The 12,878-nt window shown below is 38.8% G+C and overlaps 1 protein-coding gene and 1 pseudogene across 2 annotated transcripts in view; both read right to left on the bottom strand.

The window, feature by feature from the left end:
• Window positions 1-12,878, bottom strand: part of FBXO36 (F-box protein 36) — a 155,794-nt gene that overhangs the window by 88,166 nt on the left and 54,750 nt on the right. The window lies entirely within an intron of this gene.
• Window positions 10,746-12,101, bottom strand: LOC143676615 (eIF5-mimic protein 1 pseudogene; annotated as a pseudogene).

Below are 12,878 nucleotides of genomic sequence, written 5' to 3'. Positions count from 1 at the left end.
CCTCCTAGCCAATTGCAGATGTAATCAGCAACAGATGAGGTTCATATACTTTTGGATCATTGTCCACAACAACAGAACTAGGTGCCTTCACCTGGCCAAGTTGACCGCTGAATCTAACTACCACTATATATATATTGCATAGAACCCAATATTGGTGATGACAAGGAAAAATAGGAGGCCTCATAAACCACTGAGAGGAGTGTAAATTGGCCTGACAATACCCATCAAAAATCTTAATGATATTCATGTCCTTTAAACTAGACATTCTCCTTATATAAAAGGAATTTATCAGAGATGAGTACAAAGTTTTTATATAGAAAGATGCTCATCATAGGTAAATTATGATAATGAAAAATCAGAATTGACCAGCGAGTCCAAAAGTGGGGACCAGTTAAATAATTATGGCACATTTATATGATGGAATCCTCTGCAGCTGATAAAACAATTTGTGGAAAAAATAATTAATAATATGGAAAGTGGTAATGATCATATTTAAATGGCTCAAAAGGGCATGCACAACTGATCCATACATACACTGAAAGGAAAATACATATGTTTAGGAAAAAGGCTAGAAGGCTGTAAACCAAGATTAGCTTAAGCAACTGAAATCATCATTTTAGTTTTCTTCTGAGTATTTTTAGTATTTTCTAAACTTTCCACAGTGAATAAATATTATTTTTGTAAACAGGAAAAAAATGCTCAATTTCTTTTTTTGAGAAAAATTTCCAAAAGCAAAGGTTAAAACTAACAATAAAGGCTTTCTTAGTTATATTAACTAGGTTGAAACAAACAAAAAGGCTTCCTTAGCTGTGTCCACCCAAGAAGTAAATGGTCTAAAATGTAATGTGTTCAAATACACATTACGTTTTTACTGAACTTCCCATTTTTCCCTGCATAAGGAAAGGATGGAAAGTGGCATGCATGTGGCACAAAATGGAAATTTTCCAATGACAGATGCAGCTGGACATGAACTTAGTTAAGATTTATCACCCAAATATTTAAAAATTCGGGTGTTAAATATTATGGTATTAACTTATTTAAGTTACCCCAGAAAAGCCATGTTTTAATCCTGATCCAAATCTTGCGGATCCCTATTCAGTACTGTAGGTTAGAAGCTTGATTAAATTATCTCCATGGAGATGTGACACACCCAATTGTAGGTATTAACTTTTGATTAGATGAAGCTGTGACTCCACCCATTCCTAGTGGGTCTTGATAGGTTTCCCGGGATCTTTTAAAAGAGGAAACATTTTGGAGAAATGACAGAAACTTGGGAAATGACAGAAGCCTCAGAGCTTGTCACAGCAGAGCTTGTCACAGATGCGGACATGTGGAGAACAGAGACACAGATGTTTGGAGATGCTTGGAGCCCAGCAGACATTGCCATGCGATGTTAAGCAAGCCAGAATCTGGAGAGAGCCAAGGAAATCAAGAGATGAAAGCCAGCCCCGGAGAAGCAAAGTGAGGAATGTCCACAGGGACAGAGGCTGAAGGCAACGGAGCCTAGGAGTGAGGGATCAGCCAATGCCAGCCACGTGACTTCCCAGCTGCCAGAGCTGTTCCGGACTGTATCAGCCTTTCTTGATTGAATGTAACTTATTGTTGGTGCCTTAATTTGGACACTTTCACTTCCTTAGAACTCCCTTATAACTGTAAACTTGTAACTTATTAAATTCCCCTTTATAGAAGCCGTTGCAGTTCTGGTATATCACATTCCGGCAGCTTACTAACTAATACATCCTCTATGTATCTTTTATGGTACAATTTGTCTATACAAAGCAAAACTTAGATTTTCAGCTTTTAAAAACGTACCCTGGAATGGCAGTAATTTTTATAAATTAGGCAACGTTGTTGATAATGAGAAAGATGAGGGTAAAGTTAAAATGAGAATAAACTGAAATTTTTAATATGAAATGTCTTTCTTCTCTACAATAATTGTGAAATGAAGTTGCCCTTGAATAGTCAAATCAATAAACTTCATACACAACGAAACAATTAGATACCTCTGGCAGATGCCAATGGTTACCAACCAGCATTCTTTTGCCCATCATGTCTCCTAGAGGACCTGTTTGTCCTGGTATCCTCTCTCCTCTGTACAGATTGTACTCTGGGTGTATACCCCATCCCCAGCTCCAGAGGGACAGGACCTGATTGGTCTAAGCTATTTTGGGAAGTCTTCTCCCTGCCAGTAGTTGTTATGGGGTGGGAATGTGATACAATAGCCAATGGGACACCAGGAGAAGTGTGTACGGGTTTCTGAGAAAGTTTTTATCACTTCTAAAAAGAAACACAAAGAAGAGACAGCCACCTTTTGGGCACTGGCTATTGCTGTGCTTTGATGTGATCCTTGGGTTACTGCAGCCATTTTGTGATTGTGAGGAGTGTTAACCAGAAGTCACAGCAGTCACATGGAGGAGGGAGAACCCAGAGATTGTGGTGAGGAGAAGCCAGAGCTGGAAGCTGTCACTGTGTCAGAAGCCTCTTTTCCATTTGATGTCTGTTTAAATGAGATAATGCCCCATTTTATCAGATCTAAGACGCCAACCACTGTATACCACATATAAAATAATGCCATGTAGAAAGAAAAAGTACTTCCAAGGAAATTGAGACACAATACATTTTTTAAATCACTTATTGTATACTTACATGTATACATGTATTTTAATGTATTATTTTAATCAATTATATTAACTGATTAATTGTATTAACATGATTAATATATTTATTATATTCTTTTACTTAATGCATTTATTATTTTAATTTTAATATAATAAATTTATTTTCCCTCATGGATGCCTCAAAAGTAAAACAGAAGAGAAATAAATAGATGAAGCTATTCCCAAACTTCACCATATTTACAGTCTAAATCCTCTGAATCACATGACTGAGTCTCCGATATCTCGTTTTCACAGAATCTCCTCCTCTGTGCTACAATAGTAAGATACTGGGCTTTTCAGCTGGCTTTGTGTTTATGTAGAGCTAGCCTTCTGACTCCTAAACATGTTGGACTCATCCACTTTCATACTTCATCCCCAGAGCCATTTACGTCCTAGGTTAAGAGTATGCTCTTAAAGTTTGTAGATTTTTGTCCTAACGGCTGCCACCCATTCTTCAAGCTTCTGATGTTCAAGCATGTGCAGATATTGACAAGCACGTCAGAACTGCTGCCTGACCAACAACCAGCTACGACAGGCCATCTGTCATAGGACACCCTAATTTCAGAGATGTTAAAGTAAAAAAATGTGCATCTTATGATGAATGAAATATAGTAAATATCCTTGTTAAGCATCCTATTTGATATGGAATTCTTAGGAGAAAACCAAGAGATTATCTATTAAGATGTAACTGAAGAGCCTGGGAAAAGCCAAAATGCTTCTCAATGACATAATATTCACGAAAGAGGAAATGTTCATGGAGCAATTAGCACAAAGCTGTCATCATCATCCATCAGTGGAAGAACCTGGCACTGCTTCCAATAGCTATTCTTCCCTTTTATCATATTCAAAGAAGATCTGTTTTGGAGGGAGCTACAGTGTAGCCAGCTAGGAAATAGAATTTTTCTGCAAGGATGGCCATGAAATGCAAAAATTCTTAGGGTTTTAAGAGAAGAAAAGATAGCTGGCCTTGGCCCTTTTGACACTTCACTCAATACCCACCCCCACTTTCCTGCTGTTTCCTGTCTGGGATAAGGCTGGGATGGAGCTCCAGCAGCCATCATGACCTTGGCTGGAGGATGGAAGCCTGGGTGCCTGAGAACATGGTGGGGCCACAATCCCAGATTTGGACATCCTACTCCAAAATGACATACATGTCTAACTTATTTAAGCCAATGTTATTTCCATGCACTGTCATTAGCAGCCAGACACACAATTCTTAACCAACATGCCCTTTTAGGGAGGAAACAGAATAAGACCTAAAACCAGTGAGCAGAAATCTTATAGCAGACAGAGCTGGCCAGGGGAGGTATCACTGAGGCAAATAGTGATGATGCTGGATGATAGTGGCTGTTAGTGTTTTGGGAATAGTACCCCAAATTTCCTTTAGGAAATTATCTCCCCCAATTTCAGGCAAGTGCGTTTGTTTGGGATGGATCCATACCCCCACCCCACCCATCCAGCTCCAGGAGGAGGAGTCTTCAGACTAAACAGTGCATCTCATCCTTCTAGTCTCTTGATGGTTTCAGAACCACTAAGAAGAAACATTTATTGGGAACTTTTGGACTTCTCTCTTCACAGAAGCTAAGGGCGGAGGTGCACCCCATCTTTCCTCTGAAGTATGATAGGAAGCGGTAAAAGCTGGGATTTTAGCAGCTATGTTGTGGCCAACTGGAGAGAAGAGTCTGGGGTTCCCAGAGCAGAGTGTGGAAGAGAAGGGGTGGGGGGTGGGGTGGCGCATGTGGAGCAGAGGATGAAGCTAACACTACAGATAAAGAGAACAAGGCGACACGGCCTGGGCTGGTGGATCAAGCCTCATCTGAAGTTAGCCCCACCTCTATAGTTTTTAGTTGTACAAGCCCTTAAGTTCCCATTACTGTTTTAAGTTGTATTTTCTATCATTGGAGATGCTGACAGCAAAACTGATAAACCATCTAGACACTGCTTAGTGGAGAGAGAGTCCTGTCTGCAGTAATTGTGATACTATAGTTTCCTTGGTAAAACTATCCCTACAATCGCTCAATGGGGTTCTCAAATTTTAGGGTGCATTAAAACCACTGGGGACACTTGTTTTGGGATACAGTTTGGGGAGCTCCACCCTCCAGAGACTTTGATTCAGTGGTCTGAAGTGGGAGTCTGGGAATCAGCTTTTTTCACAAGCACCCTGGGTAATGCTGTTCTAAATGGTCTCAGATACATTTTGAGAAACAGGTTTTTGTGGTTAAAAGTGTCTCAGCTCCCTTAGCTGTGAGTGAGTTTTTTCTTAATTAAACTTTTCATTTTGAGATAATGGTAGATTCATGTGCAAGTTTAAGAAATTATACAGAGCAGTCCTGTCTATCTTTTATCCAGATTCCCCTAATGGTTACCTCTTGCTAAATTCTGGTATAATATCACAACCAGGAACCTGAAGTCGATACTATCAACATATAGACATTTCCATCACTCTGAGGATCTCTCATTTTGCCCCTTTTATAGCCACACCCACCTCCCTTCTGCCTCCCTCCCTTCTGTAATCCCTGCAGCCACCAATCTGTTCGCCATTTCTATAACTTTGTCTCGTCAAGAATGTAATACAAATGGAATCAGATAGATGTGACTTTTGAGGATTGTTTTTTTCTCACTCAGCATAATTCTCTGGAGATTTCATCTAGGTTGTTGTATGTTATCAAAAGTTCATTCCTTTTTATTGGTGTGTAGTATTTCTTAGTGCAATGTACCACAGTTTGTATAAAACCATGCACCTGTTGAAGGTTTTTGGCTATTATGAATAAAGCGTCTATAAACATTCATGTACAGGTTTCTGTAGGAGTATGAATTCTTATTTCTCTAGGATAAATGCCCAGGAGGGTAATTGTTGGATCGTATGGTAGATGCATGTTTTCTTTTTATAAACAACTACCAAACCGTTGGCACATAAAATGGCTGTACTGGCAATGTATGAGTGAGCCAGTTCCTCTGCATCCTTGCCAGCACTTGGTGTTGTCACTATTTTCATTTTAGCCATTCTGATGGGTGTGTCACAATATCTCATTGTGTTTTTAATTGTTGAACGTTTTCATTTGCCATCTGTTTATGCTCTTCAGAGAAATGTCTTTCTACTGCGCACTTCTAATTTCAATTGCTTGTTTATATATTCTAAATACTACTAATCTTTTATCAGATATGTGGTCTGCAAATATTTTCATCCAATCTGTAGCATCTCAGTAGGGTCTTCACAAAACAAAAGCTTTTAATTTATATGAATTTCAATTTATCCTTTTATGAATTATGCTTTTGGTATTAGGTCTAAGAATTCTTTTCCTTGCTCTAGATCCTGATTTTCTCCTGAGTTTTTCCTAAAAGTTTTATAATTTTACCTTTCACATTTAAGTCCATGATTCATTTTGAGTTACTTTTTGTATAAAGTGTGAGGCTTAGGTTGAAGGGTTTTTTCCTTTCTGTCCTCCTTTTGCTTATACCTCTCCAATTGTTCCAGCACTATTTGTCGCAAAAGCTGTCTTTCTTCCTTTGAATTGCTTTTGCATCTTTGTCAAAAATCGTTGATGTTATTGTGTGGGTCTATTTCTGGGTTCTCTGTTCTATTCCACTGATCTGTTTATCACTCCACAGTCTTGATAATTGTAACTATATAATAAGTCTAGTGTGATTTCTCCCACTTTGTTCTTTCAAAGTTGTTTTAGCTATTCTGGTGTCTTTGGTGAGAGACTTTTTTGTCATTAACTAACTTTGCTTTTTTTTAATGCCCTCCAGGCCATCTACTGATGCTCTGGCCTTTTATACTTGTTGGCAAGGACGGGCTGTCTAGGCAAGGCCAGTGCCTATGTCAGACCCACTTCTATTTCTCACTGTAAATTAATATATTGACAATCCGAGTCAAATATATATTTGTATATTCATTTAAAGAACATGCCCCAGAGTCCACCAGCCAGTGACCTTTGGGGATGAATAAGGAGAATGCCCCCAGCGGAGCTTCATGAAACAAGAAGCCAGGAGAGAAAGCTTTCAGATGTTGCCATGTTCGCCATGTGCCTTTCCAATTGAGAGAGAAACCCTGAACTTCATTGGCCTTTCTTCAGTGAAGGTAACCTTTTGTTGGTGCCTTAATTTGGACATTTTTTTTAACCATAGATTTTTTTAAACTTTTTTTATTGTACAATATAACATACATACAAAGCAAAGAAATAACAGCAATAGTTTTCAAAGCACTCTTCAAAAAGTAGTTATAGGACAGATCCCAGAGTTTGCCATGGGCTACCTTATGATCCTTTCATATTTTTCCTTCTAGCTGTTCCAGAAGATAAGAGGCTAAAAGGCTTAGTTTTTTAATGTCACAATTGACTTTTTTCCCTTCTTTTTTTGTGAAAAATAATGTTTATACAAAAAAGCTATAAATTCCAAAGCACAGCACCACAGTTAGTTGTAGAACATATTTCAGAGTTTGACATGGGTTATAATTTTACAATTTTATGTTTTTACTTCTAGCTGCTCTAAAATATTGGAGACTAAAAGAAATATCAATTTAATGATTCTAGAAGCTTTATGGCGTTAGTTCTTATATTTCAGTGTTTGATCCACTTTGAGTTAATTTTTGTGTAGGGTGTAAGATGGGGTCCCCTTTCATTCTTTTGGGTATTGCTATCCAGGTCTTCCATGCACATTATTGAAAAGACCATTTTGTCCCAGTTCAGAGTATTTGGGGGTTACCCAAAATCAGTTGACCATAGATTTGGTGGTCTATTTCTGCACTCTCAATTCAATTCCATTGGTCAATGCTTCTGTCTTTGTGCCAGGACCATGTTGTTTTGACCACTGTGGCTTTATAATAGGCTTTAAAGTTGGGGAGTGTTAATCCTCCCATTTCATTCTTATTTTTTAGGATGATTTTAGCTATTCACGGTCTCTTTCTCTTCCAGATGAATTTGGTAGTTAGCTTTTCCAAATTTTCAAAGGAGGTTGTTGGATTTTGATTGGTACAATTTTGACATTTTTATAGATTTGCTTTAATTGGGACATGTTCGTGGCCTTAGAAATGTAAACTTGCAACTTATTAAATTCTCTTTTTTAAAAGCCATTCCATTTCTGGTATATTGCATTCCAGCAGCTACCAAACTAGAACAACAAACTTTGCTGGAGGTCAGTTTGACTCTGTGTATCAACATGTACATCCCCTTTGACCAAGTAATTCTACCTTTAGGAATTTATTCTAAGCAAATATTTAAACAAGTGCAGAATGATAAAATGTGTATGTAAGTACATGGAAACACACGTTTACAATAATAAAAGAATGAAAACAATCCAAAAAAAAGAACATGCCCATAGGAGAGGAGCTTCTTTTCCATATAAGAAAAACCCCAGTAACGGGCATTCACTTATGTGACGGGTATGATGGACATACACTTGGAATTCTGCCAGTCCCACAGGGTTTAAAGAGTGAAGTCTGATTTGTGACCTGTGATGGGTTCCCTAGAAAAGGTCACAGCCTATGGGATCTAGCTATATAGATATCCAGGCTCCCTCAGAGGTGATTCCTCTGCTTCAGTGAAAATACCCAAGACTTTTAATTACAAATGCAACACCCTCTTATTCCAAATTTTACATGTATAATCCTCTTTTTTTCCATGAATTTAGAAAATACATTAAATTTTATTAATTTCTTACATTTGTTCTATACATTAATGCATTATTCATTCATTTATGCAACAGTGTTTATTAAGCATCTATTTTATTTTAGGTATTGTGCCTATTATCCTTCAATTAATTTTTTCTGGGAGATTTTCTCAATTTTATCTTCCAACTCTTCTATTGAATTTTCCATTTTTTTATCATTTTTTTTCCAAAGAGACTGTTTAGATTCCTAAGTGTTCCTTTTTTATTGCTTGCTGTTCTTGTTTCATGAAAGCAATATCTCATCTTTCTGAGGATATTACTGATGTTTTGTTTTGTATTTTTATATTGTCTTTATTTTCTCAAAGATTATATTTCCTGGTTGTCGTTGATTTATTTTGGCTTTCCTTAAAAGCCTGCAGATTCTTAGTTGTCCATTTACATTTACTGCCCTCAGCAGGGCAATGAGAAGCCAATTGGAAGCTCTGGGCAGATGAGAGGGACTTGTCCATGGGAAAACTGCACTACAGGATTATCTGCTGGGGGTTTTGGCTTGAAGGATCCTAGCTGTTCCTATCTTGAGATCTCTTCTCTTGGGCTGTTCTGATTCCCCAGAGAAGAATCTTCTGGTTTTCTACCTAGAAGGTGTAAGCCTGGCTGCTTGCAGTGTCTAAGCATGAAGATTTTCACTTAATTACACCATTCTTAGCTCCGAGTGCCTCTGCCCTCAGCTGTCCCTGGGGCCCCCAAGTCCTAGTCTCCCAAGCTTATCCTTTCAGAGACCAAATCTCCAGTCTTCTGCTGGTAGACAGCACAAAGCAGTTACTTGTTGTACAGGGGAGAGAAGGGGATAAAGAAGAAGTTACTTTTTTTTTAAGCCATTTATTTATTTTCTCTTAGAATTTTTTTTAATATTTATATTGAGAAATCTTCACATGCACATCATCCATACATGTTATACAATCAGTGGCACACAATATCATCACATAGTTGTATATTCATCACCATAATCATTTTTAGAACATTTACATCACTCCAGAAAAAGAAATACAAAGAAAAAAGAAAAAACATATACATCCCATACCCCTCACCCCTCCCGCTTATTGACTACTAGTATTTCAATCTACCCAATTTATTTTACCTTTTATTTTTCCCCCATTATTAATTTATTTTGAATCCCTATTTTTTTACTCATCTGTCTACACCCTGGATAAAAGAAGCATCAGGCACAAAGTTTTCACAATCATAAGGTCACACTGTAAAAGCTATATAGTTATAGAATCATCTTCAAGAATCAAGGCTACTGGAACACAGCTCAACAGTTTTGGGTACTTCCCTCTAGCCACTCTCAAACACCATAAAATAAAAAGACTTATCTATATAATGCATAAGAATAACCTCCAAGGTTACTTCTCAACTCTGTTTGAAATCTCTCAGCCACTGAAAACTTTTTGTCTAATTTTTCTCTTCTCTGTTTGATCCAGAAGGCTTTCTCAAGCATTCCATGATCATAAGTCCTGGCTTATCTTGGGAGTCAGTTCCCACGATGCCAGGGTGATTTACTCCCCTGGGAGTCATGTCCCCATGTAGGGCGGAGGGCAGTGAGCCCACCTGCCAGGTTGGCTTAGAGACAGAGACCACATCTGAGCAACAAAAGAGGTTCTCTGGGCTTCTCTGGGTTCTCTGACTCTTAGGCATAATTATAAGTAGGCTTAGCTTCACCTATGCAGGAATAAGTTTCACAGGGGCAAACCCTGAGATCGAGGGCTCAGCCTATTGAATTGGTTGTCCCCACTGCTTGCAAGAATATCCAGAATTCCCCAGATGGGTTTAATATTTCTTCCTTTCTCCCCAGTCTCCCAAGGGTACTTTGCAAATACTTTTTTATTCTCTGCCCAAATTACTCTGGGATATATCACATCATCACATTAACCTGTAAAAACCACCAGGATCTCATACCCTATTAAAGATTCCAGCTAATTATGGTGTTCAAATAAACTGATCATGCAAGTTAAATTAGATAATGTGCTACCCAAAATTTAAATTCTGCACCAAATAAACGTCCCTTCTTTTGGTCTCACACAGAAGTTGAAATTTTAAAATATGGACCAAGTCATCTAAAGCCATTTTTTTTTTTTTTTTTTGCAGGGGCAGGCTCCAGGAATTGAACCTGGGTCTCTGGTATAGCAGGTGAGAATTCTGCCACTGAGCCACCATTGCACCACCCCTAAAGCTATTTATTTTTAAAAATTGGTTTGACAAATCACATACACAAGCGGATACAAAACTACCAAAGCGGCCCTGTAATAGACACCAAGGGGACATTCATCACACAGTACCCCAAAAATATAGCTAATAATAATAATATAAATATATAAATAATATAAATACAGTATAAATAATACAATGTTTAGTTTTCAAATTCCTCCTTCATTCCTGCTGAATGGTTTTAAGTTAGCATATAGTAAGTGAGAGGTAGAGTCCCAAGTATAATATTTGATGCATCAGGGCTCCATTAAAAACAAAACAAAAGCAAAAACGATTTCTCCCTCTGCATGAGGGAAGCCTATCTTTTTTTTTTTTTCTTTCTGAAAACAGAAGCCAAGTGTGTCCTCCTAAATGGCTCAGCATTCTCAATCAGAAATGTTGTCTGGTAATCTAGTATTATTGTGCTTTGTGCCATCTAATTTTCTTCACCTTCGGATTCAGATTTTTCTGCATTCTGTAACCATTCAACAAATTTCTCCATCTGGTCTAGAAAAAACACTTTTGCCTGGCAACATGTGCTTCCTTGTACCATTTCAATATTGCGTCTTCACACGGGGCGTCAGCTTTATGAAACAGAACTGCAGTCTCCTGGAAGGAGATCACGGAATGGATGTTGCCATAACAGTGTTCCTGGACTTGTGGAGGAGCAATGGACCTGGCCAACCTTGGGAGCTGAGCACAGTCAGCGGGGAAGGTGTTGCTTCAGGTGCTTGAGGGCTTGCTCTGCAACAAGTTCCGCCTTTTTGTCCCAGTCAGCCACGTTCATTGTACAGGGGCACAGAAGTCCAGTCACTGCTGTTTCCAGATGATCATTCCCTTCGTTTCTTTTCTGAAACAGAGCACCATCTCTTTGATTGGCCATTCCTTAGAAAGGCGCTCCTGGAGCTCCTTCTGGAGTTTCTTCCTGGTGCCCAGGGACTGTTGGACTCGGAGGAAGTCAGAAAGTTCCCTTTAACCTGCATTCCTGAAATATTTAGCAGAATGATCCACACTCTGTCTGTTAACCCGAGAGAGTTCAAGCAGCCTCTTGTCCATGCTGGCGTTCCTCAAAGAGGAGGTACAGAGTTGTCATCTTTTTCCGCCATCCATGCTTTAAAAAGGTTGATAGCAAAGGAGGCCACGCCGCCTTCTTTGACCAAGTTGCCAGTGGAGAGACGGCTGAGGGTGGAGACAGGAAGGACCGACAGTATTGCCAGTTGTCTGCTCTGTTTTGGAAAAGGAGAAGCTTTTTCATTTCATCCTCAGATGGCTTTTCCAAATACTTGCACCTCCTGATGAGTTTATTGAGCACAGTTTCGGATGGTTTCATGATCTTCATTTGCTGAAAACATGCAGTGGTTGGTCACCTTGGCCTTGCCACCCTCATCTCTGCGTGTCCTTGGAGCGCATCTGCATAGCAGCGAAACTCCAAAGTCCAAAACCCTGGCTCCAGCCTCAAGGTCACCACAGGCCTCGTTAAGCCCCTGGACATGTGTATCCCTGAAGACTGTGGGTTCGAATTTCTCTTTTTCATCCCTTTTCTGAGTTTTGAACAACTGGCTTCTGATGCTTATTCATAAAATTTCTGTCCGAGGAAGAAATCACGGCACAAGAGGCTGCAGGCTGCAGGTGGGGGCGACAGATAGAGGAGCGAAGGACAGACATACTGACACCGATACACTCCCTAACTACTTCCTTTTTTTTCTTTCCTTTTTAACTGAGAAATCTTCACATACATAGAGTCCATCCATAGTATACAATCCATGGCTCACAATAGCATTACATATCTAATTACCTCTTAAACAGAATTTCATCAATCCTGTTTTCAACTCTCTTGCCTCCACTTCCAAAGGAACCTGTTTCCATCCATTCCTGTGTTGCCCTGGGTTCTGCAGAGCAAATGTGACTGCTTCTGACTTCCCCACCACTGGCTTAGATTGCAGCATCCTCAGGGCTGCTGAATCAGTCCACGCTAGGCCATCTGCTTTCCAGCTTGGAAAACTGTTGCTATTGTCACTTTTCCCGTTCATTCCCCCTTTTTAGTTTAACGTCTTAGAACCTATAATTGTTTTATCATGCTGTTAAAAGGAAGGAAGGTAGACAATATTTCTTTAACTAGAACTTGTACTTTGTATATTTTTAAGACATGTAAAGAACTATAAAGAATCTGACATACTGTATTTGTCATTTTAGTTCAAATACATAGGATAATGCAAGTAATTAAGTTGATTACCAATGTTTTAACTCAGGAATATATGACTTTAAAACTATAATGATTTTAAGATGCTTAAAGGTTTAAAAGTTTAATCTACATAAGTTTTGTTTCATAACAGCATTTAAAACACTTGGGTTGATTCTGCTTCTTAGATC

The sequence above is a fragment of the Tamandua tetradactyla genome, chromosome 3, assembly GCF_023851605.1.
Source record: "Tamandua tetradactyla isolate mTamTet1 chromosome 3, mTamTet1.pri, whole genome shotgun sequence".
Classification (NCBI taxonomy): domain Eukaryota; kingdom Metazoa; phylum Chordata; class Mammalia; order Pilosa; family Myrmecophagidae; genus Tamandua; species Tamandua tetradactyla.
Note: the sequence above shows the minus strand (reverse complement) of the source record. Positions and strands in the feature narration are given on the sequence as shown.